This window comes from Sciurus vulgaris, assembly GCF_902686455.1.
Source record: "Sciurus vulgaris genome assembly, chromosome: 7".
NCBI classification, from domain to species: Eukaryota; Metazoa; Chordata; class Mammalia; order Rodentia; family Sciuridae; genus Sciurus; species Sciurus vulgaris.
Genome location: NC_136467.1, coordinates 155,436,523 through 155,462,371, shown reverse-complemented (window position 1 = coordinate 155,462,371; position 25,849 = coordinate 155,436,523). Strand labels below are relative to the sequence as shown.

The 25,849-nt window shown below is 49.8% G+C and overlaps 1 protein-coding gene across 1 annotated transcript in view; it reads right to left on the bottom strand.

The window, feature by feature from the left end:
- Window positions 1-19,870, bottom strand: part of SCGN (secretagogin, EF-hand calcium binding protein) — a 55,259-nt gene extending 35,389 nt beyond the window's left edge. Inside the window, exon 1 of the mRNA XM_079148819.1 lies at window positions 19,593-19,870. The gene's annotated coding sequence lies outside the window, so the exon portion shown is untranslated. The remainder of the gene's footprint in view (window positions 1-19,592) is intronic.
- Window positions 19,871-25,849: the final 5,979 nt, after the last annotated feature.

Here is a 25,849-nt window from a genome sequence, read left to right as displayed (position 1 = left end):
TTCCCTCTCTCTCTTCTTTGTGCCACATGCTGAATAGTTTCATGGTTTCTTAAGATTTGTCTTTACTTACCAATTCTCAGTACAGCTGTATTTAATTATTAGAGTTCTCATTAAGTAATCATTTTAACATCTATTTTCATCCATTTAAAATATGGATGATTGTATCTCATGGCTTCTTGTTTTCTCATGTTTTCCAACTTTTCTTTATATTAAAGTTAATATTCTTTTTCTGATAATTTCCACCTTGGAAGGTTGATCTGTGTTTCTCTGGTATCTGTCACTAACAGTGCCTTGTCTCCTGGTGTCTTTCTGATTCTGAGAGTATGTGCTCACATAATTCTTGGAACTTGGTGGGAGTATTTCTAAACCTGGGTCGAAGGTGAGTTTCTAGAGAGGATCACTGGCTTACACCAGGTGCCTGGGCATTATTTGTGAGGGAGATGTAGCAGGGCTGAGGCAGCCAGGGCAAGATGGCAGGTGAGGAGGTCAGGGCAGGCCAGACCAAAGGAGCACGGAGAGGGTCTTCCAGCGAGTCAACTTCCCCAGCGACAAAAGCGCTCGTAGACGCCAGCAGGGACCCAATCAGACAGATGCGTTCACACTCATGCTCCTAGGTGTGGCATCCAAGAGAAAAACTAGAACAGACGTGTGGAGGGGGTCGGGGGACACACAGCACTGGGGCCAACGGGGAATAGTGAGGAGAGTGTGGCCGGCGAGCAATAAGGAGAGAAGGGGCTCCAGGGACCACAAAGAGAACCAGCCCAGACCTCCCTGCCTGAGCCGGGCTCCAGGGCCCTCCCTCTTCAGGGAAGCCTGTCACTGCTGCTTTCTCAATAAACCTGCTGCTTGCTTGCTCTTTTGTGTCTTGTTCTTTGCGGAACAGAGACAACAAAAGGCCCCTAGTCGGTAACACTGCACAAGGACACTTTCATGTCAATTCACAGACGGGGTTTTGTTTTGTTCTGGCTTAATACACGCGGAACGAACCTGGGCAGCCACCTGGTCGGAGGGGCAGCATGCTGTCAGCAGGTCTAGTAAAGACAGCCAGTTCCCTTCTAACCGTCTGACCATCTGCACCAATTTCCAGTGTGGAGACTGCAGGGTTTGCTTTCTCTAGATTTCTCCAACTTCGGGTTCTGATGTTATGAGGTGAGTCTCGTGTGAGAGCCCTCTGTAGACTTCGTCTCTTGATGTGTAAAATCTGAAGGACAAGTTCAACTGGTCCACAAAAACTCGCAAAGCACAAGTCAGACCGAGTGCATTCACCTCCCTGCAGTCCTGCTTCATGCAGCTCTTGGCTCCTTAGTCTCCTTTATCAAATTGTCCCTGTGTCATTGTATTTCCAAGTTTTGAAAGTGCCTGCCCAGCATTTAAAGTTGTTTTTCAATGGGAGGGTCAATCAGCATACCTCCCCACCATGTGTCAGAAACTACTCTGTTCTTAATGCCAAGACTTCTCCTAGAAATTTCCATTTCTATCTGGGTAGAAGTTAAAATTAAAATTTTATTTTCAGAAATCACAGTGCTTACCGTGACAAAATGTTTTGCGTAGCCTGTCTTCCTTCCTTCTTTTTTCTTCATTTTTCCTCTTTCTTTCCATCTCCCTTTCTTTTCCTTCCTTCCTTTTCTCCCTTCCTCCCTTCTTTCTTCTGTTATTTTTCAATTGGCGAAGTTCTTCTACCCAGGGTATTCCTTTTGATAATAGTAAGTATGAGCCTAAGGCTCAAGATAAGACAAAGGAGAAGAGAGGGATTGATTAAAAATAAAAAGTGCGCCACACAAGCTCATGGAAACGGCAGAATAACACTTGTGTGATAACATCTCATCTTTGTCAGTTCTTAAATTCAGAAGTTTTCTTCTTACATTTCTCACAAATCTTTAATGACTGGAATAACACAGGTGAGTCAAGGTGCAAGAAGAAATGCACCAGGTAACCTGGGCATTTATAACTGCTCTACTGCTGCTGCCTACAAACCCCTGCTAGGAGTGAGGTGTCAGCACTGTGCCCACACATGAAGTCCTCTAAATGGGAAGACTGGGTCATCAGACTACTCTAATCCCCATACTGAATTCAAATGGCCCACCCAAGACCACCATCTAGTTCACAGCTGCTCATAGTTTAACTGGGGTTAGAGCTGCTCCTTAATACCAAGATTAGCAGTTCCTTCCCAAGAACCGATGGATCAACATCCCTGAAGGAAGCACCTTGAATCAGGACATATTTAAAAAACAATGCTCAGGAAATTCCAGTCATCCCTAAAATTGGGAAGACATTGATCCAGAAGTGTTGAGGCCTGAGAGAGGGGATGTCTGAGCTCACCCTTGCTGGTTAGCATCTTCTGTCCTTTTTTCACACTATGGAAGGCTGAGGAGAGGGGAAAAACTGACAGGTGCCACCATCCTCAAACTGCCCAAGAATGCAATGGGCATGGTGGGCACTGGGCAAAGCTGAGAGGGCAGTGAAGAACTATGCACCAGGGTATGTGCCCTCGAAGGTCTTCTTAAGAAGTAAACAGAACAAACTACTCCGTCCTTCAGCTCTTGATGGTAGAGGGAAAAGAGACAAATGGGTCTCACTAGTTCTGAGCGCATTAAAACTGGGAGATGGTGGGCACAAAGCCCCATCTGCCTGCGGTGTCTGACATGCCAGTTGAGGCTTATGATTCAGTAACTGGAGTTTTCCACTCAGAGAAAGACAAGCGACTTTGGGCATGGGGGTGAGTGCCAGTCTGTGAACATCCAGAACTGGCACGAAGTGCAGAGCAGGGACCAGTTCCCTGCTTGGGAGTGTAGGGACACTTCTGAAAAGAGGAAGAACTAATTTCCCAAGAATGAATGCATTTGGGTGGGGCTTGTCAACAGAGAGATGAGCTTCTTTTCAGAGAAAGGTTAATATTTTTCTAGAAGCATATTCAAACTTCAGTGTTAGAGCCAGACTTAAAGCCAGGCTGTGAGCATAACTTAGTGGTAGAGTGCTTGCCTGGCACTCAACAGGCCGTGGGCTCGATCCCAACATTACAAAAGGAAAAGAGAAAAAAAAAAAAAAAAAACCCTCAAGTAGAGAAAACAAAGTTTCATTTGTTGCCTGGAAATGTCCGCCTGGGAGTTGGAGAGTGTGCCTCGGGAGGCTGCAGGCGCTGCTCAGAAGTTGCCTTTGAGGAAGCTGAGAGATGGTCAATATTCACCGGGAGAGATTGCTAGTTGTTTCACTGACATTACCTGGCCTAAATTTGGCAAATCGCATGCCAAATACTTCCATTCTAGCTCCAAAGAGAGCAGTGTTGTGGGACACAATTTAAGAACAGACTGATCACCTGATCACCACTGAGAAGTCCAGAGTTGAAAGTCTTTATTAGCTGGCCAACTGACTGTCTCACACGATGCCCAAAATGGCTATTGGGAGAGCAGCCCCAAGCATGGGGCACAGGTTTTATAAAGACAAAACCACAAGAACAACTGAGGCACATGTAGGTCAGAAAAGACCTGTTAAGACAGATATGTTGATTACATGAGAGAATAGTTTTGATTATACATTTGTGAGTCATTTTTGTTACACATCTGGGCCATACTCAGGGACACGGGAAAGTCCTTCTGTACTGTCAACACAGATACAGCTTCAGGAGGCTCAAAGGAAAATAATACAAGCAAGCATACAATGGAGTCAGGCCAGAACAAAATGACCTTTAGTTCTTTTTCATTTCAGCAGCAGAGTGACCCGTGGTTAATATCTTCCCTCCAAATATAAATTTATTTGTGTCTACGAGCTTAGCTCCTTGGCACCTCTGTGCAGATGGAAGAAGGAAGCAAGATAAGCACCAAAACAGGGTGTGACCTCAGGAGGAGGTCACGTCTCCAGTCTCAGGCTCTATTAGCATTCATTAAATAACACTTCTTTCCTTCACCAACTTAGAAATGAGATGGGCAGGTGAAGATCAAAACAAATCCAAGCCTTGGTCCCAGAGATGCAGACCAGGCTGGTTAGAGCACGCCCCCGGGAGCCCGCCATGCTGGCGCCAGTCTGCGGCACAAGGAGCCAGGGCTGAGGCCAGCTGCGGCGCAACTAACCTGCTGCTCCGTGGTGCGTGAGAAACCTGCAGCGGCACAGAGCAAAGGAGGGAGTGCAGTCTCCAGGGTTGACCAATAGCGTTAGCACTTTCTAGACCTTATTAGCATACATGTTGACCAATAGCGTTAGTACATTTCCAAAACCACATTAGCATAAATTTGGACCAATAGCGTTGACGGGAGAGCTATATGAACCCCTGGTGCCGCTCACTTCAACCCCTCTCTTCCAGTTTTTGCCCCGAGAGGTTATTGTGTATTTTTAAGTCGTCTGGGTGAAGTTCAGTATGAGCTGTGGAGGTGTGTTGTGGTGTTGGAAGAAAGTTGTTGTAGGATTGCTCAAGGTTTGCTACTGAAGAGCTGCTATGTGCTCCTTCAGAAACACGTCAGTGCTGTTCTTCAAAGGAATGGAAGAGCTGCTGTGCCTTTCATGGCTAAGCTGCAACATTTTAAAAGCTGCAACACTCTAAGTAAGAGAGCTGCAGCACGCTTTGAAAACTGTAACATTCATTGACAAGAAGGCAAAGGAGCTTCAGCCATTGTAGCAAACTACCAGAAGTGCTATCAGCTCTTAGTGGTCAAGATACTCCCTTAATGAGCTAACCGTGGGTTGTCTTAAGTAGCGCTCTAGAAGTAGAGAAACTAGCAAGTGCTGGAGAACATAGTAGCGAAATGAGTGGTGTGTTTTGTTACTGCTTTGATTTCCCGATTCAGGTGTACTCACCTGGCCTGGCGCTGCTGAATGGCATTTTGTTCTCCCAAATACGGCCTACCTTGTTGGGACTGATGACGGGACTAATGACTCGTTAACTAACTCAGGCTGACTCCTTACTCCCTGGCGAGTGACCAAGATCAAGGCCTCAAAGGCGGCTTCAACAGTTAATGACGATGAATCAGACCACCGTCAGGGATTGGTTAACTTCTGTGGACGTGATCAGCTCGTGCTTGCCATATAGTCCTATGGGCCTCTCGCCTGCATGAACCCTGTGCCTTGCTGACCTTTAAGCTGATTGGTTCCCGCCTAGCCCCCACCCTACAAAAAAGCTGTGTGATTTCCTCAATAAACGAGTTCCTGCTGTGATGGGTCTCCCTGACGTGTCTGATTGTCCTCCCCACGGAGAGCTGGGAGCGGGCAGTCAGTCGGCCTTACCTATCCTGGTCTGACCTTGTTGGGGAGTGTCCCCTTCCCTTGTTGCTGGTTGAGAAGGGGGAGGGGGCTTAAGACCCCAACATCTGGCGCCCAACGTGGGGCCCCTCAAGGCTGAACCGCAGCCAAAGCGAAGAGGCAGTTTCGAAACCGAAAGTACCGGCAGATCAGGCCAAGCGAGTTCCGACGTAAGGCATCCCCGAAAAGATGCGGCAAACACACACCACACATGGTGACGCTGCGCTCTCAGCTCTTAGACTCATGCTGAAGAGTAGGGGCCTTGAGTGGTATGATACACAGGTGGAAAAAGCCTGGGACACCATTACTCAGGTGGCCTCTTGGCTTCCCGCCGCTCATCTTTTTGACTGGTCCACATGGGATCGTGTAGAACAACTTGTTAAGAAGAGGGAAATCAATTTAGGGGAGGGTCCCCCATTGGGAGTCTGCCCTACATTATCCGCCCTTAAGGCCTGCTTCTCTCCAGGACCTCCCAAAGGGGGCTCCAAGTTTCTCCCCAAAGAGCCACCACCTAAAGAACCGCCGGCTCCTCCCATTGCATCTCCTTCCAGAAACTTGCCACATAGTAAACAACGTTGGGAGACCTTTAATGAGGAGCCCAATCCATCTCCATCCGCTCCTCCCAAGGTTGAGGAACCACAAGGGCAGCCAGCCTCTACACATAGGGAGGGCCCACTGCTGCCCCAGGGAGGCTCATTGCTGCCATCTTGTATTCTGGGGCCACATCAGACTCCAATGAAAGCCCTCACTCTCCTCCTTCCGGATGGCGGGAAATCTTCCCGGCAGCCATTTTATGATACTGGGGGAGAACGCACTGACTCTACCCTCCCCCCTCCCTGTATGGCCTTCCCGGTAAATGCTAATCCGGGGGTAACCAGCCTGCTATATGGTACCCATGGGAGGCACAAGATTTAAAGGAACTAAAGAAAGCTGTTTCAGAGGATGGGCCCAATTCCCCTTGGGCTGAAACCATCCTTCAGGGCTTCGCCCACCAGCAGTACACCACTCAGGATTAGAAGAACCTAACTAAAGCTGTCCTTTAAAGTGGTGTGCCTTTTTTAATGAAGAATGTCATGCTCAGGCTGAACAGAACCAGGCCGCTAACCCTCCCATCCCGGTTACTTATGGGATGCTCTCGGGGTCCAGTGACCAATTCTCTACTCGCCTCTTACAGGCTGCCATCCCAGCCCCATATCAAGAACAAGTAAGAGCCCTAGGGTTGGCGGCATGGAAAAAGCTAGAGGAGGGCCCCTCAGAACCCCCCATGGCAGGAATTACCCAGAAGGCAACTGAGGACCTAGCAACCTTCATTGAAAGGGTAGAAAGAAGCCTTCAGAGAAAATTTACTCCAGGGCCCCTAAGAGATCAATTTGTTAAAATGTTAGTTTGGGAAGGAATGACTACCAATCACAAATTGGCCTGTGCAGGGATGAAAGATCCCTCCATGGGAAGGTGGATAGTGGCTACCAAAGATATTGGCATGCAAGCACATCAGTCTCAATCCTTGGTTGCAGCCCTACAGGCCCAAACTGCCTCACTTGCTGAGGCTCTCACGGGAGCCTTGTCACCAGTCGGGGCTAAGGGCAACCAGGCCACTCCAAGAGGGATTGCCCCACTGGTCGGGTGTATTCTGAGGCTCTGCCCGGATGCTCTAGGGGTTCAGCTCAAAGTCCGGCAGTTCAGCTCAAAGGCTGGCCACCCCAAAAACGCCTTGCCCAAGATGCAGAAAGGGATTCCATTGGCAGAAGGATTGCAAATCTAAATTCGACATTGAGGGGAAAACTTTAATCAGGGGGCACCCTCCAGCCCCGTCACACAAAGGAGGTTTCTACCCCAATAGCCCCCCTAAGGCACATTGGACTGTTCCCATTGTCCCCGGGGTCAGGCCAAATATGGACATTTTTATAGCAGGAAAGAAATTCCGCTGTCTCATCGACACTGGAGCAGATAGGACTGTGTTAAGAAAGGAGGAAGTTCCACCTCAATGGAGGTTGATTCCTGGCCCCCGTTGCTTGGGGTGGGAGGTAATACTAAATCAGAAGAGACCAAAGATTGGCTCAAATGGCGGGATGTGGACGGTGCCCAGGGAGACGTGCACCCCCTCGTGGCCTCAGGTCTTACTGCAAATTTACTAGGACAGGGTATCTTAGGGGAAGCAGAGGTCTATATAACAACTGATCACAAGGCAGTGTATGATGACCTCCTTGAGCAAGAGGAATATGAACAACAATTTAATCTATCTGGCCCTTTTAGCAATTACAGAGGAGACCCTCTTTTTGAGGCATCTAGGCAGAAGGTCCCAGCTCCCCGGGTAAGGCCACACCCCCAATCCTAAGGGCCACTGTTCCAATGACGCCAGCCACCCAGTGGCTCCCAGGTCCCCCAATATGGGTGGAACAGTGCCCATTACCCCAAAATAAGCTTCAACATTTAAGAAATATTGTACAAGAACAACTAACCTTAGGTCAAAAAATCAGCCTTTAACTGCCTTCCAACAACACTGGGCCAATCAGGTGCCTTACCTGAAAGTTGAAGTTGAATGGAAAGATCCATTAACTGGATGCTGGCGTGGTCCTGATCCACTAATAAGTGCTGGCAGAGGTTTTGGATGTGTGTTCCCAATTGGAGAACCAAACCCTATCTGGGTGCCCGCCAGGAACCTCAAATACCATCAACCAGGACAATATAATTCACCCAAGAGCACACCCTCTTGAGGTATGTTTACTGCAAGTATTCTAAAATCCCTCCTCCTCCTCCAACTTCCACTCAGCTGTTTCTGCTTCCATTCCCCAGGCCACGAGGTCCCATATATACCGGTGTGGAGGGAGTAACCAGCCCAACCATCAGTGGCATGTCCTAGTAAGGAGTATGATATAGTAGCCCCAGTCCCCACAAGTATTGGGAGATAATTGTTTCACAATTTTCTACGTCCAAACCTGAATTGATTACTAATCAGGAATAAGGGTTAAAATGCCCTAGGCATCAAGTTTCTGCTAGAACATTTTAGCCCCTTTCAGATCCAAATCTCAGTCAAGGCTTACATTGAAATGTAAATGAAGGAAGCCAGAATGAGTAGTAGGAGACCGGTCTCAAATCCAAAAAAGAAATAAAAAGAGCAAAAAGAGCCTTACCTGAACTCCAGCAAAAGTAAATGTTATGGTGCTTTACTAAAGTACTTAACGGCCGTATCATTTTTCCAGGACTCTTGTTTTTTTTGAATTCTACATTTTTTTTGACCTCATGACTTTTTGATCAGTTCTATTTTTTTTTAGTTCAACTAGAGTTTTGAACATCTGTTACATTGCAATGGAGATTCACCTATAAAGTTTCAAGGCCTTTGATTCTGTGTTATGTGTATGTTGTGCTGTCTGATGTCATGTTTTGTCTGTATCAAAACTGAGCGCTCCTAAAATTAAAATTTAAAAATGGATCCAAATACTTTTAATTCACGTGATTTAAAAGGGTTCAATTTAAATTGGGTAAACTAATAGAAGTAAAATGTCTTTAAAATTAACTCACAAGTCTCTAGGTGGTCGAACTAATAAAATGTTGATGTTTATAAAATGTCTAACATCAATTTTTCTAGGACTTTCCTCCAACAAGAAAAAGCTGACAAATACTGTTCAGGACACTTGTCTGATATCTTGGTTTTTACAAAATAAGTGAATTAGAGTTAACATGCATGGGATTACTCAAATGTGTTTGTAGAGAAAGTTGTTTTGTGTCATCACTAAACTAAAAACAAGGTTACCAAGAGTTATGTCCTAACAGGTACAATTCTATATACAAAGGGTTCTAAAAGTTTCAACTGTGTTTCAATTAGGGTACTATAAATAACAAAATATTTAATCTTATTAAAATGGAGTAATTTATATAAATTAAGAAATTTCATAAGAGTTGTTTCAGAATGTGAACAAAAAGGTCAACAGATAGGAAAGAAAAAATAAAAGGTTCTAGATATGGAAATATATTTAGTGAAAAACAAAATGTTTCTGGGTAAAAAAGTGCTTATGTGATAAAATACATGAGGGTCTAAATAAGTGCTAAGGAAGTCTGTAAAGGGCAGGTTTCAATAAGTTTGCATGTAACTAAGTTGGTTGTATGTATGTGACACAGTTAAAGGTATTTAAGGTTTTTTCCTAAGGTGAAATACTAATGTTCTGATATAAACCAAAGTTTAATCTATACGATAAAATGACAAGGATTTCTTAGAAACACTAATTTACTCTTAACTTTGTGTCTATTAAGTTTTATTCTTTAGAACAATTAGTCTTAAAAATTGGGGTTTATACAATTATGGTTAAACGACTGTTAGATTATTGTACTATGTTACAGAGTCTAAATTTTTCTTTAAAAACTAAATTTGGTAAGATAAAAGTGTCAAGGTAATTGTGAAATGGTCACTAGTTGTATATTAAAATGTGTTCATATTTTCCAGGTATACAAGTTTTTAAAGCAGGGAATTTATCAAGCTCTCCTATTCTCCAGATTAAACTTGTCTGTAATGGTAATCTTAAACTTATAAAGAGTAAATTTTATTGGGGATTTATTTCTATCATTTAATGTTCTATTATAGGACCTGTTATCAATAGGGTATATGTAAAATTTGTTACTTTTTACACTGAGAAAATTTTAAGTGTAAATGTATTTCTAAAGGTTAGAGCCTGATTTGTTTAAAGGTTAAACATAAAAACATTTTGTCACTTTGCCACACAAAAGGAAAGTTAAAAGCTCTCTCAGCATTTCCTTAATTCATGTTTAGATACAATGTTAAATTGTGTTAACTAATGTTCATAGAGACTCAGGATTCAATATATGTAAACTTCTTAAAATGACATTTAAGAAAGAGTGTAATGCGCAGTAGCAAAAATGGGACAACAGTGATTGAGACTGGGGTCTCTGACCTCATGACTTCGGACAGTGGACTTCCTTGAGAGCGACACAGAGCTCCTAACATTGCACTTTGCAGCTCTACCATCTTAGATCTACAGGCTCAACTTGATTCCTTGGCCGCTGTTGTCCTGCAAAATCGCCGTGGTTTGGATCTGCTAACGGCGAAGGAAGGAAGGCTTTGCCTGTTCCTTGGTGAAGAGTGCTGTTTCTACACCAACCGCTCTGGCATTGTACAAGATACAATCAAAAGCCTACAGGAAGATTGGAACACTGTAAGAACGAGCTCCACTCTAATTTCCTCTGGACTGGGTTACATGGGTGGCTCCCCTACCTCCTCCCGCTTATGGAAGTGCTATCCTTGTGCTCACCTTTGGGCCTTGCATAAGTCAATAGACTTATCCATTTACTGAAAAGCCAGGCTAAGTCTGTGCAGCTCATGGTGGTCCCACAGCATTATACCACCCTTCATAATGATGATTGGGAGCCCTATAGGATCATGGATCACTCGTATCAGGACACTGGGGTCTAAGTGTCTCTCCCTTAAGCCCTGCTCCTCCTGAGGGGCCCGCCTGAAGTGCTAAGGTGGTAGTCAAAGACGGGTAAGATTCATGGGGAGCTCATACCGACCTAAGACAGGAAATGAGGGCTAGAGCCTCATTGTCCAATGACGGGTAAGGATGTTGCTCTGCCGTGCACAACCTAAGACAGGCACACCTTTGAGTAAGGCGGACCCCCAAACTGCTAGGGTGATGGTCCATGACGGATAGACCCTTCCAGGGGCAACCTAAGACAGACACACCCTTAATATAAAACAAAAAAGGGGGATGTGTTGGGACTAATGACATGTTAACTAACTCAGGCTGACTCCTTACTCCCTGGCGAGTGAGCAAGATCAAGGCCTCAAAGGCGGTTTCAAAGGTTAATGACGATAAACCGGGCCGCCGTCAGGGATTGGTTAACTTCTGTGGACGTGATCAGCTCGTGCTTGCCATATAGTCCTATGGGACTCTCACCTGCGTGAACCCCCCCATGCCTTGCTGACCTTTAAGCTGATTGGTTCCCGCCTAGACCCCACCCTACATAAAAGCTGTGTGACTTCCTCAATAAACGAGTTCCTGCTGTGACTGGTCTCTCTGACGTGTCTGATTGTCCTCCGCACGGAGGGCTGGGAGCGGGCGGTCAGTCAGCCTTACCTATCCCGGTCTGACCTTGTTGGGGAGTGTCCCCTTCCCTTGTCACTGGTCGAGAAGGGCGAGGGGGCTTAAGACCCCAACACTACCTTTCAGTGTCCGTTCCTTCAGCATGGGCGAAGGATGTTGCTGTTGTCCCATACCCTAGCCCACTCAGCATCCCTAGTCTGATGGAGATTGAATGTGACTTGGAAAATTTGGTGTCCCTACCTGTATCTTGAGAGGGGAGCTGCAGGGAAGCAGTAAAGCAAAAATTCAAATAGATGGCAACAAACATTTAGTGTGGGGTCCTAATTAAGTTTCATAGGAGTGGTATTCTTATAAAAGACAGTGTGATAAGGTAATAATCATCTACAAGTTTTAAGAGGCTCCTTTCAAGCTGATAGGGTATCTAATTTGTGGACTTTTAGGCTCCAAAACTGTTTAGGACCTCCTCCAGGTGTTAAGGCAGCTCTCCTGCAGCACAAGCTTTAAATACACAGTGGTGGCGAACTAGTTTCCTTCATGCTTCAGCAACTTCTGGAGATCTGAGAAGGAAATACAAGCACTTGCTGCTACGTCTGCCCCCTCTGCCCGCAGGAGCCTTCCCCCAACCCCAAACCGGCCCTGCTTGACATCTTGAAATTCCCAGGCGTGAAGCCCCTACCCTGCTGCCCCAATCTCGGGGAAGCCCTGATGGTAGCAAAGCAGCGTAGAATCAAGGCTACCCTTGCTCCAGCCACAGAGCTCCTTCCTGAGCAGCGCAACCATGACCTTGCTCTTCTTTCTTCCATCAGATACACCTACCTCCTTGATTGTGTCAAGCTACCCAAGCTACCCTGCTGGGCTCCCAGCAATTAGGGTCTAATGCTGTGCCCCTGTTCTCATGACCCCAGCTCATCCTCAGTAGGCAGGCTGAGCCAGTTTTGGGTATCACTTGGCATAACCCCACCAGGTAGTCCAGATTTCCTGCAGCCAGACAGGCTAAGCATTTCCTGCCATGCTCTGAATTTCAAGCCATGCTACAGAGTCCAGGTGAAGCCTCGTGGGTCCCTGGCCAGCCCGCCCAGTTAAGCTACTGTTACTCTTAGTAAATGCTCTGCCACATAACAGAGTTCTTAAAGAGCCTATGATTGGTTATTCCCTTTGGTCTCTGATTCTTGGTAACCCACCAAGTCACCGCAGACTATTTCTATGCCTAAATTAGGATCTTTGCTTTTCCCTAATACTTTTCCACAGATTGGTTCTAGTCTCATAATAGCCCCTTCTCTTTCAAAATCTCAACAGCAAATTCTCATTCCACCCTCCCCACCTGCTGCAAACAGGTCCCATTCCTGGTAACTTACCCTGGGTGTGGTGCAGGCACTGAGCAATCAGAAGGGACATTAGCCACCTGCGGGGTGGGGTGTCAAAGCTCTTGTACCAAGCTCTGCTTCCTACTATGGAAAAGTGTTAAGGGGTCCTGGCAGGGAGGCTGCGTTTGCTGGGAGGGAGGGCATCTGTGGGTGCTGGACAGTGACTTTACCTTGGCCACTGGTAAGGCACCCTAGAACTCTGAATTTGAGCTGTACCTGTGAGGCAGAAAGCAAGCACTGATCCCAGTGCTGGTGTGGTGAATGGGCACTATGCCCTGCTCAAGATCTGCAGGGAGTGGCAGCCAATGACAGTCATACTCTGATCCCAGCTTCCATGTGCCTTCCCATGACCAAGTTCCCAGCGTCTGCTGACCAAAACGACAAGATGAAGCACAAGAACATAAAAGAAAAAAGGTTTCTCCTAGAAGGTAGATGATGCCTGTCGTCCCAACTACATTTACAAGACTTTTCTAGAAAAGCAAAACTACAGACAGAAAGCAGAGCAGTGTTTGTCTGGGGCCAGGAAAGGAGCAGAGTTTGACCAAAAGCCGGTGTAGGGAAAGTTTTTGGAGTGATGTAAGTGTGAAAAGTTGATTGTGGTGGTACTTGCACAATTATATAAATTTACTGAAAATTATTGAGTATGTAAATTTACATAAATTTACATCAAGTGAGATACTTAAAATGAGTGAACGTTATGTAAACCATACCTCAGTACACCTAATAAAAAGTTGACTTTTTTTTTTTTTTTTTCTTCTTTAAAGAAGCCAGCAATTGCCAACATGAACTCTGTCCTGTTAGTATTTACTGCTTCTCAGGTCTGAAAGGACAGAAGGGGGACATGAGGGTGTGGTCTTAACCCTTCCTCACAAATGCTTTGGGTTTATTGAGCAGTTTCAAATGGCCAGTTTATTCCTAGCCAAGGACTCTGGAAACGTACATGTCATTCGTGCACAAAGTCAGTTGAATCAGTTTCCTAGATGTTTGCTGCTTTTCCCACTTTGTACCAGACAGTCTGGGACAGTCAATGGCAGCAGATAGTTGGCACCAAACCGGAAATAGATAACTTGAGCTCTGTGGCCCAGGAGCTGGGGTCTCAAGGAGCAGTAGCTGGGAGAAGCAGAGGTAGGGTGCAGGACTCGTGCCTTAGTGGCTTCTCTGCCATGACTCAGTGGCACCGATTCTCATGATTCATTGGCATATATATTGAATGATTTTTCCCTATGAATAACATGTAGTATATATGAAGTTTCAAGTAATGAAGTGTCAGATTCAAGTTAATTGCTTCAATAATGATAAGTCTTCCTGTTATAAAACGGTGACCAGAGAAACCCTTTCCTCCCTTACAGGATGACTGGGCAGTTATTCTCAGCTGTGTCTTCGTATGCTAGATTTCCCCTAGCACTGTGTGCCCTGCTCCCTGCTGTCTCCCTCCCTCACACTCCCTGCCTCAAGGCCTTTCAGGTGTCTGCCTAGGAACTCACCCAAGAGAAACATTGTAATGGACTGTGTCCATTTTCCCATCCAAACCGCACTCCTGTGTGATCCAGGCATGCGTCTGAACTGATGGTCTTTATGACTTTGTAGTCATCTGCTGCTGGGTGGTTTAGAGAAAGGCTCTCACTTGCTCACAGTCCTCAGTCTGACCTGGGCTCAGCAGGGAAGGCTCATCACAGTTCCTTTTGGCAGCCTTTCTTTGGGTTTGAAGAAATGACCTCCCTCACCTGGCTGGCAGCTGCTACTGGCAGATCGGGCTCTCTGCCATGATGCCTTAGCCTCTCCACCGGCTCCCTTGGGTTTCTCATACGCATTAGCTGGACTCAGAATCTTTGCTTGACCAATTTAAGTCAGACTCCTGAATCCTTCTCCTGATTCCATTTGTGTGCTTCTTATAAAATCCAGTTTTAAAAGAAACATTGCTGTCAGTTTAGCAAGAGCCCCGCCCCCTCCGGATCTTTCACTGCCCCAGACGTCTGATTGAGGTCATCTCCCCACAATTCCCCAGGTGAGGTCTGGTCAGCTGTGCCTGCTCTGGGCAGAAAGCTCATTAGACCAGTTTAGCCAGAATCCCCCTGACCTCTGATGTTTCCTGTTGGTAGTTTTCCATCCCTGGACATGGTTCTGCTCCTGAGTGAATCTCACCTGCCCACGCGGTACGTGGCGTTAAGCCCCATCTCTTTCACTCATGGCAGAATTCCATCATCTTGGTTCTGCTACTTATTGACCTAGCCTTGCTTGCTGTGCCTTTGAACATTTTGTTTTTGAACAATCCCAAAAGGAAGCATTCTAAGAGAACACACGGAAGCTGAAAATGCCTTAAGGCCCAGCCTCATAAGTCACACAGCATTGCAGTCACTTTTGCCAGAACAGGTTGCAAGGCCAAACCAGACTGCCTTTCAAAGCCAGGCATCATGAAGAGTTTTCAGCCACCTTTCATCCACCACCATGATCTTTCTGACTTTCAACAAAAGACCTGTTCTTTTCCAATGAATTCCTGGCTTTGTCTTGTGGATTCTTTTTCTTGTTTAGTATTTACTATTTCTGACATCCTTATTAAGTTCCCTTCAGACTGCTTTACTGTCCCTGGGGCTGTAGTACTTTCTCTACTTCAGATTGCTTTGTAATTTTTGTCTGTGAGTTCATCTTCATGGGAGCCCACACCTGCCTCCTTGTCTGTGGAGGCAGCTGTGTGGGGGACAAATCTGTAGTCAGAACAGAAGGTCTTTTTCTCCTACACACACGTGGATGGGACAGCCCTTTCTGGTTCCTGGATTGGTGTTGAGTGGTAGTATGAGAATTTGGGCTTCCCACATCTGCTGGTCCATCATCTTAAAGTTCTGATACTTTCTTCCCAAGGACAACTTAAGTTTCTTTTTTACAGCCTGGCCCCTCTCAGTCATTTGCATCTTCTTTCCAGATTTAACTCTCATGCCTTAGCACAGAAGTAATCAATGTGAAAAGTTAACTGTCTTGCTTTCCTTATAGATCCACTGGATTCAGCCACTGGGGCTCTAGAACCCTTATCTAATTACTCACCTCCCAGAGAGCCACCTCAAAACAGGCAGTCGTAAGTTCCCACCATCTCAATGCCACTGAAACTTTGGGGGTTAAACTCCTACATGGTCCTGGAGCTTCCTCCAGGAAACCATGGCATCATCTGTGGACTTAAATAACTCTTGCAACTCCAGCAGCCACCTGGCGTGCACATCCCACCCTCTCGCTCATGCCTTCTTCGCGCTTGTGGGTCAGGGGCAGTCCACGGTCCCAGGCCAGCGGCTCAGTGTCTCTGCTCCCTGCCAGCACCCTGCCCTTACCTGTGTCCTCCTGCTCACATCCTGGCTCATGACAGCTGCCTCACCAGCAGGGAGAAGACTCAGCACTCAGTGGCTCTTCCCAGCAGATACCAGCCACTCTGTACTACCACTTCCAGAGTCCAGAACACAGACCATGCTGAGGGCAGGTGGCAGAGCCCTTGGTCACCAGAGCTACCCTGATGCCCAGCTTCACACTGGATGCCTCCCACATTGTGGAAGAAAAGCCAAGTCACTTCTTCCAAGCTCCTCGACCAGCTGGCACAGCCCTGGAGCCAGTGAAGGGACAGGTGCCGTGTTTCCGAAGGGCTCTGTAGCATGCACGTCCCCTTCTCTCCCCTGCTCCCTGCTCATAGGAGCACCATCACGTGCATATCTGAAAAGTCAGGAATTCCCTGCACTGAGCTCCTAATCATCATCACTGAGGAGAAGGTAGGTGTTCGGGACCCTCTCTCTAGGAGGCTGCAGAAAGCACTTTCAGGAGCAGCCTCAGCTTAGCAGCCGTGGCATCCCCTGGGTCTCCAGACTTGGCCACAAAGGAGATGATGCCCAGCCTCTGGGCTGGGGTCGGGGGAGTGCTGGCTCCTCTGGTTGCCACCCACGCACATTCAATGGGCCAAGCAATTCCATATCTTCTCCTGCGAGGGGCTTCCAGCTAATCCAAGCCCCTTCTCTGCAAGGGACTGATATTAAAGCTGCAATCCGAGCTCTTTCCAGCGTGGCTTCTCTGGCCCCCTGGGACTCCTGATGGTAAGGAAGCAGACTCCCTCTGAATGGGACCTCCTGTTACGACGACCCTCCACAGTGTGATCTGGCTGCAGAGGGGATACTGGAGGAGCCCAGCTCTGCTCACCTGGAGTGTGGTCAGTGCAGGGACCCCTGATAGGAAAGAGCTTTTTCGCTGGCAGGAGACAGGTTGCCCTTGATAAATGTGAGCAACAGGGTAAAGCTTGACTCACTGCCTGGGCTTTTCTCCATCCATCTGGCAGCTGCATCCCTTGCTCCCCAGAGCTCTGGACTGGGAATCAGGAGACTGGCTGATAGAGTATGGTGCTCATGAGTGGTTCTGGTGATAGATGGCCTGGGCCATGAGCTGGGTGACCCTGGACAAATTATTCAACTTCTCTGGGTCCTAAGTTTCTTATTTTAAAATGGGAATGATAATACTACCTACTTCACAGGTGGCTCTGGGGATTGAATCAGTGAGAAGGTGTGTCAAGTGCCTGATATACAGGCAGAGCTCAGAGGTTTCCTGCCCCTGTTATGCTTTCTCCATCTTTCTGGAGGCCTTTCAGAAGCCCCCACAATTCTGCTTCTTCCCATAAGAACTGAGGATAAGAGTGTGTTTGGAAAGATTTGCAAATGGCAGAAACACAAGTACTAAGACCCCCATGTTGGCACACACCAGGGAGCCGATCAACAACACTGAGGGCAGCCAATGGAGGACCCTGCAAGTTGAGGCCATGGTGGCCCAGGAAGGAAACGTGTGACACAATGGAAAGAAACGGAATACCACACTCAAGTCAAATGGGTCCAGGCCCCTCGACCAACTCTCGCCACAGTGGAAATGTCACCACGAGGCTGAGCCCCGGGGGGAGAGGTCTCCGGTAACACTGGACAGGTGGCCTCCAGGGAGAGGGAGGCTCCAGTGTCTGTGCTTGGCATTGTAGCAGACGCTCTAAGGACCTGATAATGGCACTGAACACACCACGGCCCAGCTCTGTGGAGTGGCCAAGGTGGCAGTGGCACTGGGGAGAAGCTCCGGGGAGCTCTGGAATGTTTCCAGAACCTAACTTCCCAGCCTCTGCTAATGGAGGAGCAGTGTGCTCTCTAGGAGAGGGCAGGGAATCCTTCCCAATTGTACCCTCCTCCTTGCCAGGAAATGCCAGGGGCTAAACAAAAAGGGCAGGACCCTGGTCTTCCATGCCATCTGGGAAGAGGCGTGAGCACAGGAAGGGCCAGCCAGGCCTGCCATTCCAAGAGCCGCGAATTAATAGGCAATAGCGGGGACCAGCAAGCCCCCTCCTATCCAGATTAGCCCTCTCTTCCCTCGCATGGAGCGCATTTACGGCCGTCATGCATTCGTGTATTTTCTCTCTCCTCTTTTAGGCGGTTAGCTCCAGGAGCGAGAGCTGTGAGCCACAGTATGGGGAGCTGGTCTTACCCGGCTGACACTCAGGTCACCTTCCGATGGACACATGAGAGGTGCCCCAGCTGGCTTTCCATTACCATGGTGACTACCATTACTGTGACAGCCAACTTACAAATGAAAACCACGGCTCCCAGTGCTGGAGGTTCCAGTTCACAGACAGTCGGCCCTGTTGCTTTGGGGCGCCTGGCAGGACATCATGGTGGGGAGCACATAGAGGACCAGGCTGTCCACCTCGTGGTGGGGAGCAACAGTGAGAAAAGGAGGAGACCAGGCTCCCCATCCCCGCAGAGGGCACGCCCGAGGGCCTAAAGCCGCCCACAAGCGCCGCCTCACGAGGGTCGCACCACTTCTCAGTGTGGCCAAGCTGGGGTCCCAGCCTCAACATGCCTTCTGGGGACACGCCAGATCTGCCCTTCGGCAGTGCTGAGCAGACGCCAAACAGGCTAACAAAGTGAGAAAGAGTCGGGAGGGAGCGCCTGCCTTGTTTCCGGTATTCTCAGGAGTGAGGGAGAGAAGGGGAGTGTGCCCCAAAGCCAGACTCCACGGAGCCAGCTGTCGGGGGCACAGATCCCGTGGCAGGACTGCCGAGCTCAGCGCAGGGATTGGAGAACACAGTCCCTCCGGTCTTCAGGCACCAGGCATGGTTCTTGAGCTACATGGACCTCGCTGGGAAGCGGGTAAGACCATGTGACCCTTCATCCCTCTCCTTGAGCCACAGTGCATCCTGTCCTGTAGCAATGGACACGGACTTATTCACCATCAAAGTGGACGTGTAGGCCCCAGTGAGCTCTCAGCCTTGCTCTCTGGAATTTCAAAAGCAGCATGCTGCTGGAGAATCTTCTAGAAGTCCACATTTGCCGGAGGGGGTTGCTGCCACTGTGGCTCTTTGTGCACTAATGCTAACGGCAGGCGCCTGCCGGCTGGGCTGTCATTCACCTCCAGCCTTGCATGTCTGTTTCTTGGGAGTGGTTGGAGAGCCAGCCTCAGACTCGTGTTCAATTAAGTACAATTAGATTTTCAAGACGGAAATTTCTTCCTCTTGCTCTGTCCAGGAAGAGTGGATCTAACTAACAGCCTCGTGCTCCCAGGACTCTGGTTTAACCCTCTCCTCGCCGTTCCATCGTGCTCCTTAATGCCACAGACGCTTCTCCAGTGAATGGAGGTCCGCGTGGTTTTCGAGGCCTGCTCTGGGTGAGCGGCAGGTGCAGTGGCCCCCAGAGTGGAGGTGCCTCTGGCAGCAAACTAGTCCATTGCCTTCTCTGCTTGGTCACGTCCAACCCAGTCCTCTTCGGGCCAGCCACTCCTGGACCATAGGACTGTCCTTAGAACCAAGCCCTCTTAGGTAGGTGCGGTTTCTAATCTCTGCTCCTCTACAAAGACCACCCAGGCACTGGGGACCCACGGAGCCAGGAAAGCTGAGCTCCTTTCCCACCCCTGGCCTGGCTGGAGGATGGGTGGTAGAGGTGAGAGCATGCTGGGAAGGTACCTGGAAGGCCTGTCTCCAGGAACGGCAGTAGGCTCTGTGGGTTCCACTGCCTGTCCGGCTTCAGGTCTCCACTAACAGGAGATCAGCTGTTCTTCTGTCTGCAGGGCAGAGCCTCTCCCCAGAACAAGTCTTTCTCCCAGGAACGCGTCTTTCCTACGCAAAAAAACGAGAGCCCGCATGTCCTGCGAGCTCCATGAGCGTGCGTGGCTCTCACTGGGCCACGCTTCCCCTCCGCTGATAACCGGGGGCCAGACCCTAGAGAGCTCAGGACAGCACTCTACCCCCAGTCCAGTGGCATTATTTAAATCAGCCAGTCAAAAGCTGGTGGCCGCCACATCCACACCGTCCCACAGAGCCCACAGCGGAAGGCCCTGCCCAGAGTTCCCCCAGCTGCTCCTGTGGACGGACAGACCTCGCGCTTCCCTGCAGTCCTGCATGGCGGGCCCACTCTTGGAAACTTCTTTTCAGCAGCAGTATCTCCTGATCAGGTGACCTCACCGCACCTCGGTAACTACAACACAGGCTACATTCCAAAATTGCCTCCTCCGCCCTCACTGGGAAGAGACCACCCACTGCTCACCTGGCTGCAGGAAAGCCACCTCTCTCCTTGTCTGGCCAGGGGCAGCAGGTGGCAGAGCTGAGCCCACTCCACGTCCCCTCCCGGCCAGCCTCCAGGATGATGCCTTACGCTGGACTAAGCTCCCGTTCCTACGTTGGGGACCATTTTCTCCTAAACAGAATTGACTTAAATTTTTGGCATTTTCAGGCCTGAAGAGAGGGATTCCTGGGCACACACTGCACATGAGGTCAAAAGCCACTCGGAAGGTGACAGGAAGGAATATGCATTCTTGAGAAGAGCCTGTTCCTGTTCATTTCCAGAAACATCTGTGTGGGCGTCTGCTGTCCTGCCCTGTGGGGCTGGCGGCCGGCAGAGCTGCTTCCTACCCTTGTTGGATCATTGCCCCTCTGGCAGGCTGACAGTCCAGCGCTGCCCTCGGAATCAAGAATTGTGTGAATAAAACAGGATAGAGTTTTATAAAGGAAACTGGCCATACTGAACTATAATTGTAAAATATTTTTAGCAAATATTAATTTGAAGTGAAGCACTTCTCTACTGATTCTGCAATAACGCAATATGTCAGGGTGTCCCGTACCTACCATGGTGTTGAAGCTGTGATGAGCCTGGATCTAGATGCTCTGCAATACCCGCTGCCGTTACAACTCGCCTGGAACCATCTGTGACTTCCACTGTCCCAGGTACTGCTCATACCCCTGAGGTCTGCTGCATATACAGCCAGCCGTCTCTGCCCAGGGGGTCCACATTTTAGGACAGACAACATTAAAAATAAAAAAAAACCATGTTTCAACGCAAAGTGTCTACTTTATCACTGTTCCCTAAACAACACAGTAACAGTCATTTACATGGATTTACACTGTCCTGGGTGCTATATGTACTCTAGTGATGAGCTGAGGCGTACAGGAGGGTGTTTGTAGGTTACAGCAAAGACTATGCCATTTTATATAGGGGACCTGAGCATCTGCGGGTTTTGGTATCTGTCAGGGAAAGGTTTCCTGGAATCGTTCCCCTCAGATGCTGAGGGACCATGGCATTCATCATAGAAGGAAACGCTGGATCGTAAATGAAGATGTCATTTCCTACATAATCCAAGCTTGCAAGTGCCCTGAATCCTACCTCACCTGTGGCCTGCAGGCTGCACCTGTCTAGAGCTTTGAAAGTCAGCAGCCACTGGAGGAGTCTGTCCTCTCTGCCACGTGTGCCCAGGCCACAGGGGTCTGGCTTCACTCAGAGGCCTCCCCTGAGCCCAGAAGTGAGGCCTACACACCACGTCCTTGCTTGCAAGTGGCCCTCCCTGCCCTCTCACTGGCAGGTAGGGTATGGCTACAGGAAGTGAGTCACTGGGGACATTCCTTGGGGGTACATTTTGCTTAGTCTCCTTCCATGTCCTTGTGCCATGTCCTGAGTCAGTTTCCTCCATGATGTCCCTCTGCCTTGATGTTTTTCTGCCTCACCCTGGCCCAGGGCAATAAGTCAGCCATCTATGAAACTAAGACCTCTGAAACCATGAGCTCCAAAAATGTTGCCTCCTCTACATTGTTCTTGTTGGGTCTTTTGGTCACAGCAGTGAAAAGCAGACTGTAGTGACGGCTATAGAGGGCAGAACAAGAAATGAGGGAGATGCCATCATAAAAGCAGGACTCGAGGCCTTGTCCCCTAGGGAAGGGATGGTGCACGAGGAACCAGCTGGAGCGTGAATTGTCCCTGGAGAGGACAGATCCCAGGGCTGGCTGGGCCTGGACTGGGTGAAGTGTACAGCCTCAGATGTCCACCTGGACTCTGCTCGGTCAGCGGGAGGCAGCCTGCCTGTACTCTCCACTCCTCCGAGGGTCTGAAGGACCGTCAGGGGAGACCCACAGATTCCCAGGATTGGCCTGGAAATGTCCTTGGGGTGAGCTTCTCCCTGTGCAGCACCTTCTGCTCTGCAGCTCCTGCCAGTCACCGTCATGGGTAAGGACACTGCTGCATGGGACAATCAATGGGGACTCTGTGGGGCTCACAGGCAGCAGATCTGATGCACGTTCTGCCAGTGGCTTTCCACAGCCAGCCCTGAGTCGGGCTAAGCAACCCCGAGACCTCCCCTTTCACGCGCTCTTGCCTTTGAGGTGATTCTTTCCTTCGCGACTCTAGGAATTGAGTTGAGCCATGTGCTTGCTGTCAAAGGAGACCTCATGGTCACCAAGTGCCCGGGGAGGTGTGGCGTCCTGCCAGTTCCCAGGCAGGGGGTGCGTGTGGAGGCAGGAAGCAGGCCCAGAGCAGACTGCACACAGCTGGGGCCCTGGTTTGCATTAGACAGGATGCGGCCACAACCAGAAGGCATGAGGGTTAGCTTGTTCAAACCTGCCACTGGCCCATGGCAGCAGGGTGGCGCCCTGGAGGAAGCACTATGTCTCTACTGGCCGTAAGCATCTCTGACGAGGGCAGTTTCTAATTCTTGACATGAGTTTTCAGGGGTGGTTGGGGACAGTCTCTGTGCAAACTGCTCTAGATAGGAAGCGACACATTCAAACAATGACTGTGAAATGAGAAACAATCTGTCCGAGGCCAGGCTGGCCTGCAACTCAGCTCGTGGCCTAAGATCTGTGTTCTGTGTTCTGAGCCTAGGCCGTCGTTTGGTGAATGTAGCAGTGGTCAACATTCCCAAACATGAGCTGGTCACCCTGCTCTGGGCTACGAAGACCACTGCACAGAAGTCAAATTCCCTGACCACATCGGTGCGTGGCGCCAGGACCACAGAGCTCTGACCTCAGCGTCAGATCCAAGTATGGGCCACCTCGGTGGACGCAGCCTGTCCTGCTCTGCCCGTGCTGTGTGCCGTGAGCCTAGTGGCAGGAGGCTGAGGTGACAGATGATGAAGCTCCCCAAGCAGAAGGTCCGCCCAGCCCCAGGCTGTCCCATCAGTGGGGAGGAATGACGAGGGCCAGCACCTGGAGCTCGGCTTCCCGTTCTGCCTGGTCCCGCTGGAACTTGGGAGGAGAGATGAAAGCTCAGAAGAAGGAACATCCTTTCTCTTCCTCCTTCCGCTGTCCTTTGCCTTCCGTTTTCCATTCCTGCTCTGGTTTCAGGAAGCATGGCCAAGGAGTTGGGTTCTGGACTCTGGAATGAGGAAGGCTAGCGTCTGGATAAGAGAAAGAGCAGGACCCTAAACATGGCAGCAGAAGCGTCAGGGTCTGTGGTAGGAAATGAGCGTCAGTGTCACATCTACAGCCTTCTGACCAGGGCTCTCGCCGCCAGAGAAGGCGTGTCCTTCCTGCTCCTGTGACAGTGAATGATCACCACACAATGTCTTACTGCACAGCCACCTTGGGCAGTGCTTCAAGGCGGCAGGTAAAAAAGTGCTGAATGAAAATCCTTTCAAGGTTTCCCAATGGGATTTTCACACTTGGGACTGAGGACAGGCTCCAGGGCTCTGCTGAAGCATCGGGCTGTTCCGCCTGTGGCGATTCCCTGTAGTGATTCACTCCTCTGCAAGGGAAGGAGCACCATGCTGCTTCCCTTTCAGCTGCAGAATGCTTCTCTCACGGGAAATGGAGAGTTTCACAAGCGAAGGTTAAGGTCCATGGTCAACAAGGGAGGCCGGCTGTCCTGGGCGATGAGGGCAGGACCAAGGTCCTGACCTTCAAGTCCTGCCGGCTGCCGTCCCTTCCTGGCAAGCAGGTGTCCAGTACCCTCCTTCTGGGTCCGGCAGCAATCTCTCCTTGAATTTGATGTCTCTCCGACACCCAACATCCGCTGGCCTGTAGTGTTAGACCAAGGAGAGAAAGACATGGGAAGACCAGTCTGTGTGCTGATGTCCTCCAACGGACTCATCCCAGGACGAACAGAAGGGACTCCTGGGTTACCTTGGCCCCTGCCGCCTGTGCCCCAGAGGGGTGTGGATCATTTATTTTTGTTTAAGCTTTGCACATATCTATAGGAAAATCCCACCGTATCTGTGGTTTAGGATTACAAGCAGGTTCCCTGGTCCCTCCTAATGGTGGTTTTGCTCATCTCAGAAGGTCCAAGATTTCCAGGAGGCTCTGTCCCTGGCTCACTCAGTGGCTCCTGATGATCTATCTGGCCTTCTGGTGGGCTCCTGGGGACCCCCTGCTCCTGATGGCTGCTGCTTTCTAGCACTTAGCCTCATTGGGCTCCTGGAGGCCACACCATCTCTCCACCTCCGCTGGCACTTTACCAGAGTAATCAGGTGGCACATGACTTGCCTGAGGTTCTTAGGAGCCTTGAGAAGTCATTTGCTCACTCTGTGTCCTGGAGAACCTTCTAGAGACACTCACAGTCCTAGCACTCACAGAGCCAACACCAAGCCCTGTGCTTTGAGGAAGGGGCCGCCGGCCTTCAGCTCAGCGGACACACTGTAAAGCCACCCTCCCCTGCATACTTGTTGGACTGATTTGGTGACAAGACATGGAGGAGTGGGTCCCTTCCACTTCTTCAAGGTGTAGGTGCCAAGACAGCCATAGACACAGACGCCACATAGGGGCACTCCTGAGATGGGCAGGGTGCAGGGAGCGCCTTCAGGGCCCAGGCTGCCCTGGAGAGGAGCCAGGAGGAGGGAAGATGGCAGTGCAGCCCCAGGGTGTGGAGCGAGGCCGCCCTGGGGGAGGGAGCAGCTGCAGAATGGGCGGCCTGGCCTGGGGACCACCGCAGAGCACGAAGGCCAGCAGGAGCCAATCCACCATGCGCCCCACCACACGTTCCCTTGCAGGCTATCGGGGCAGCCCCTCCTGCTCACCACCAAGAGGGAACCAGTCAGGGGGCTTGCTCGGTGGTCCCTCTGGGCCCAGCGTCTGGTTTCTGGACTACGTACTCTAGCTTTCGGACATCACTGAGCGTCTGAGTGGCCGCCGCAGTGAACTCTAACCCTTACTGAAGCAGCGCAGAGGCTACTCACCTGCCCTCCCCTGCTCTCTCAGGAACAGCTCCTGGGCGGACCCAGCAGGTGTGAGCAGCAGCCGTGCTCTGCCAGGGTTTCCTAGGTGACGCTCTGAGATGAGCCCTCCTGCATCTCCCCGCTCCCTGGCCTAAGGTGGGCCCTGCCTACATTGAAAGGGTACAACCCAGGGCCAGACACAGCCAGCACTTGTGCAGGTATCACTCAAGGCCTAGCACCCATGTCCCTCCCACACTGAAGGCCGCCCCTCCCATGGGCTGTTTACCTGAGCGGGTCTGCCTCCCAGGCCTGCCCCTGCCCAGCGCCCACCCATCTTTGCCTTCTGCTTCTCCTACTCTGGCAGCCAGAGGAGGTGCAGATCCCATCAGCAGTGATGGCAGCACAGCCACTGTTGGAGGAAATGGTCGTGTCCATGGTCACAAGGCACCTGCTCACACACAGGCTCCCGGGGGTGGTGGGTGGGGGGAGAGGGAATCGGGCCTCAGCCCCACCTTGTCGGATTCTTCCTTCCACACTGCTTGGAACCCTTCAGCTCACATTCTCCCCTCCAACAGCATGGCTCACGTGAGCCCGAACTCAAGTTGATGGAATGGGGACTCCATTCAGAATTCTGTGCCCTTCTGGTAGTTTCTCGCCCATGGTGAGAGCAGGAGGTAGAACCAGTGAGTTACACCCACGCTGAAGGCAATGGTTCCCAGGTTGGTTGCTTATCTGAGAACTGTGATTACCCCTGATTTTAGAAACAAAGTTCAAGTTCATCAGCACAAGCCAATCCTAACTAAAAAAGTA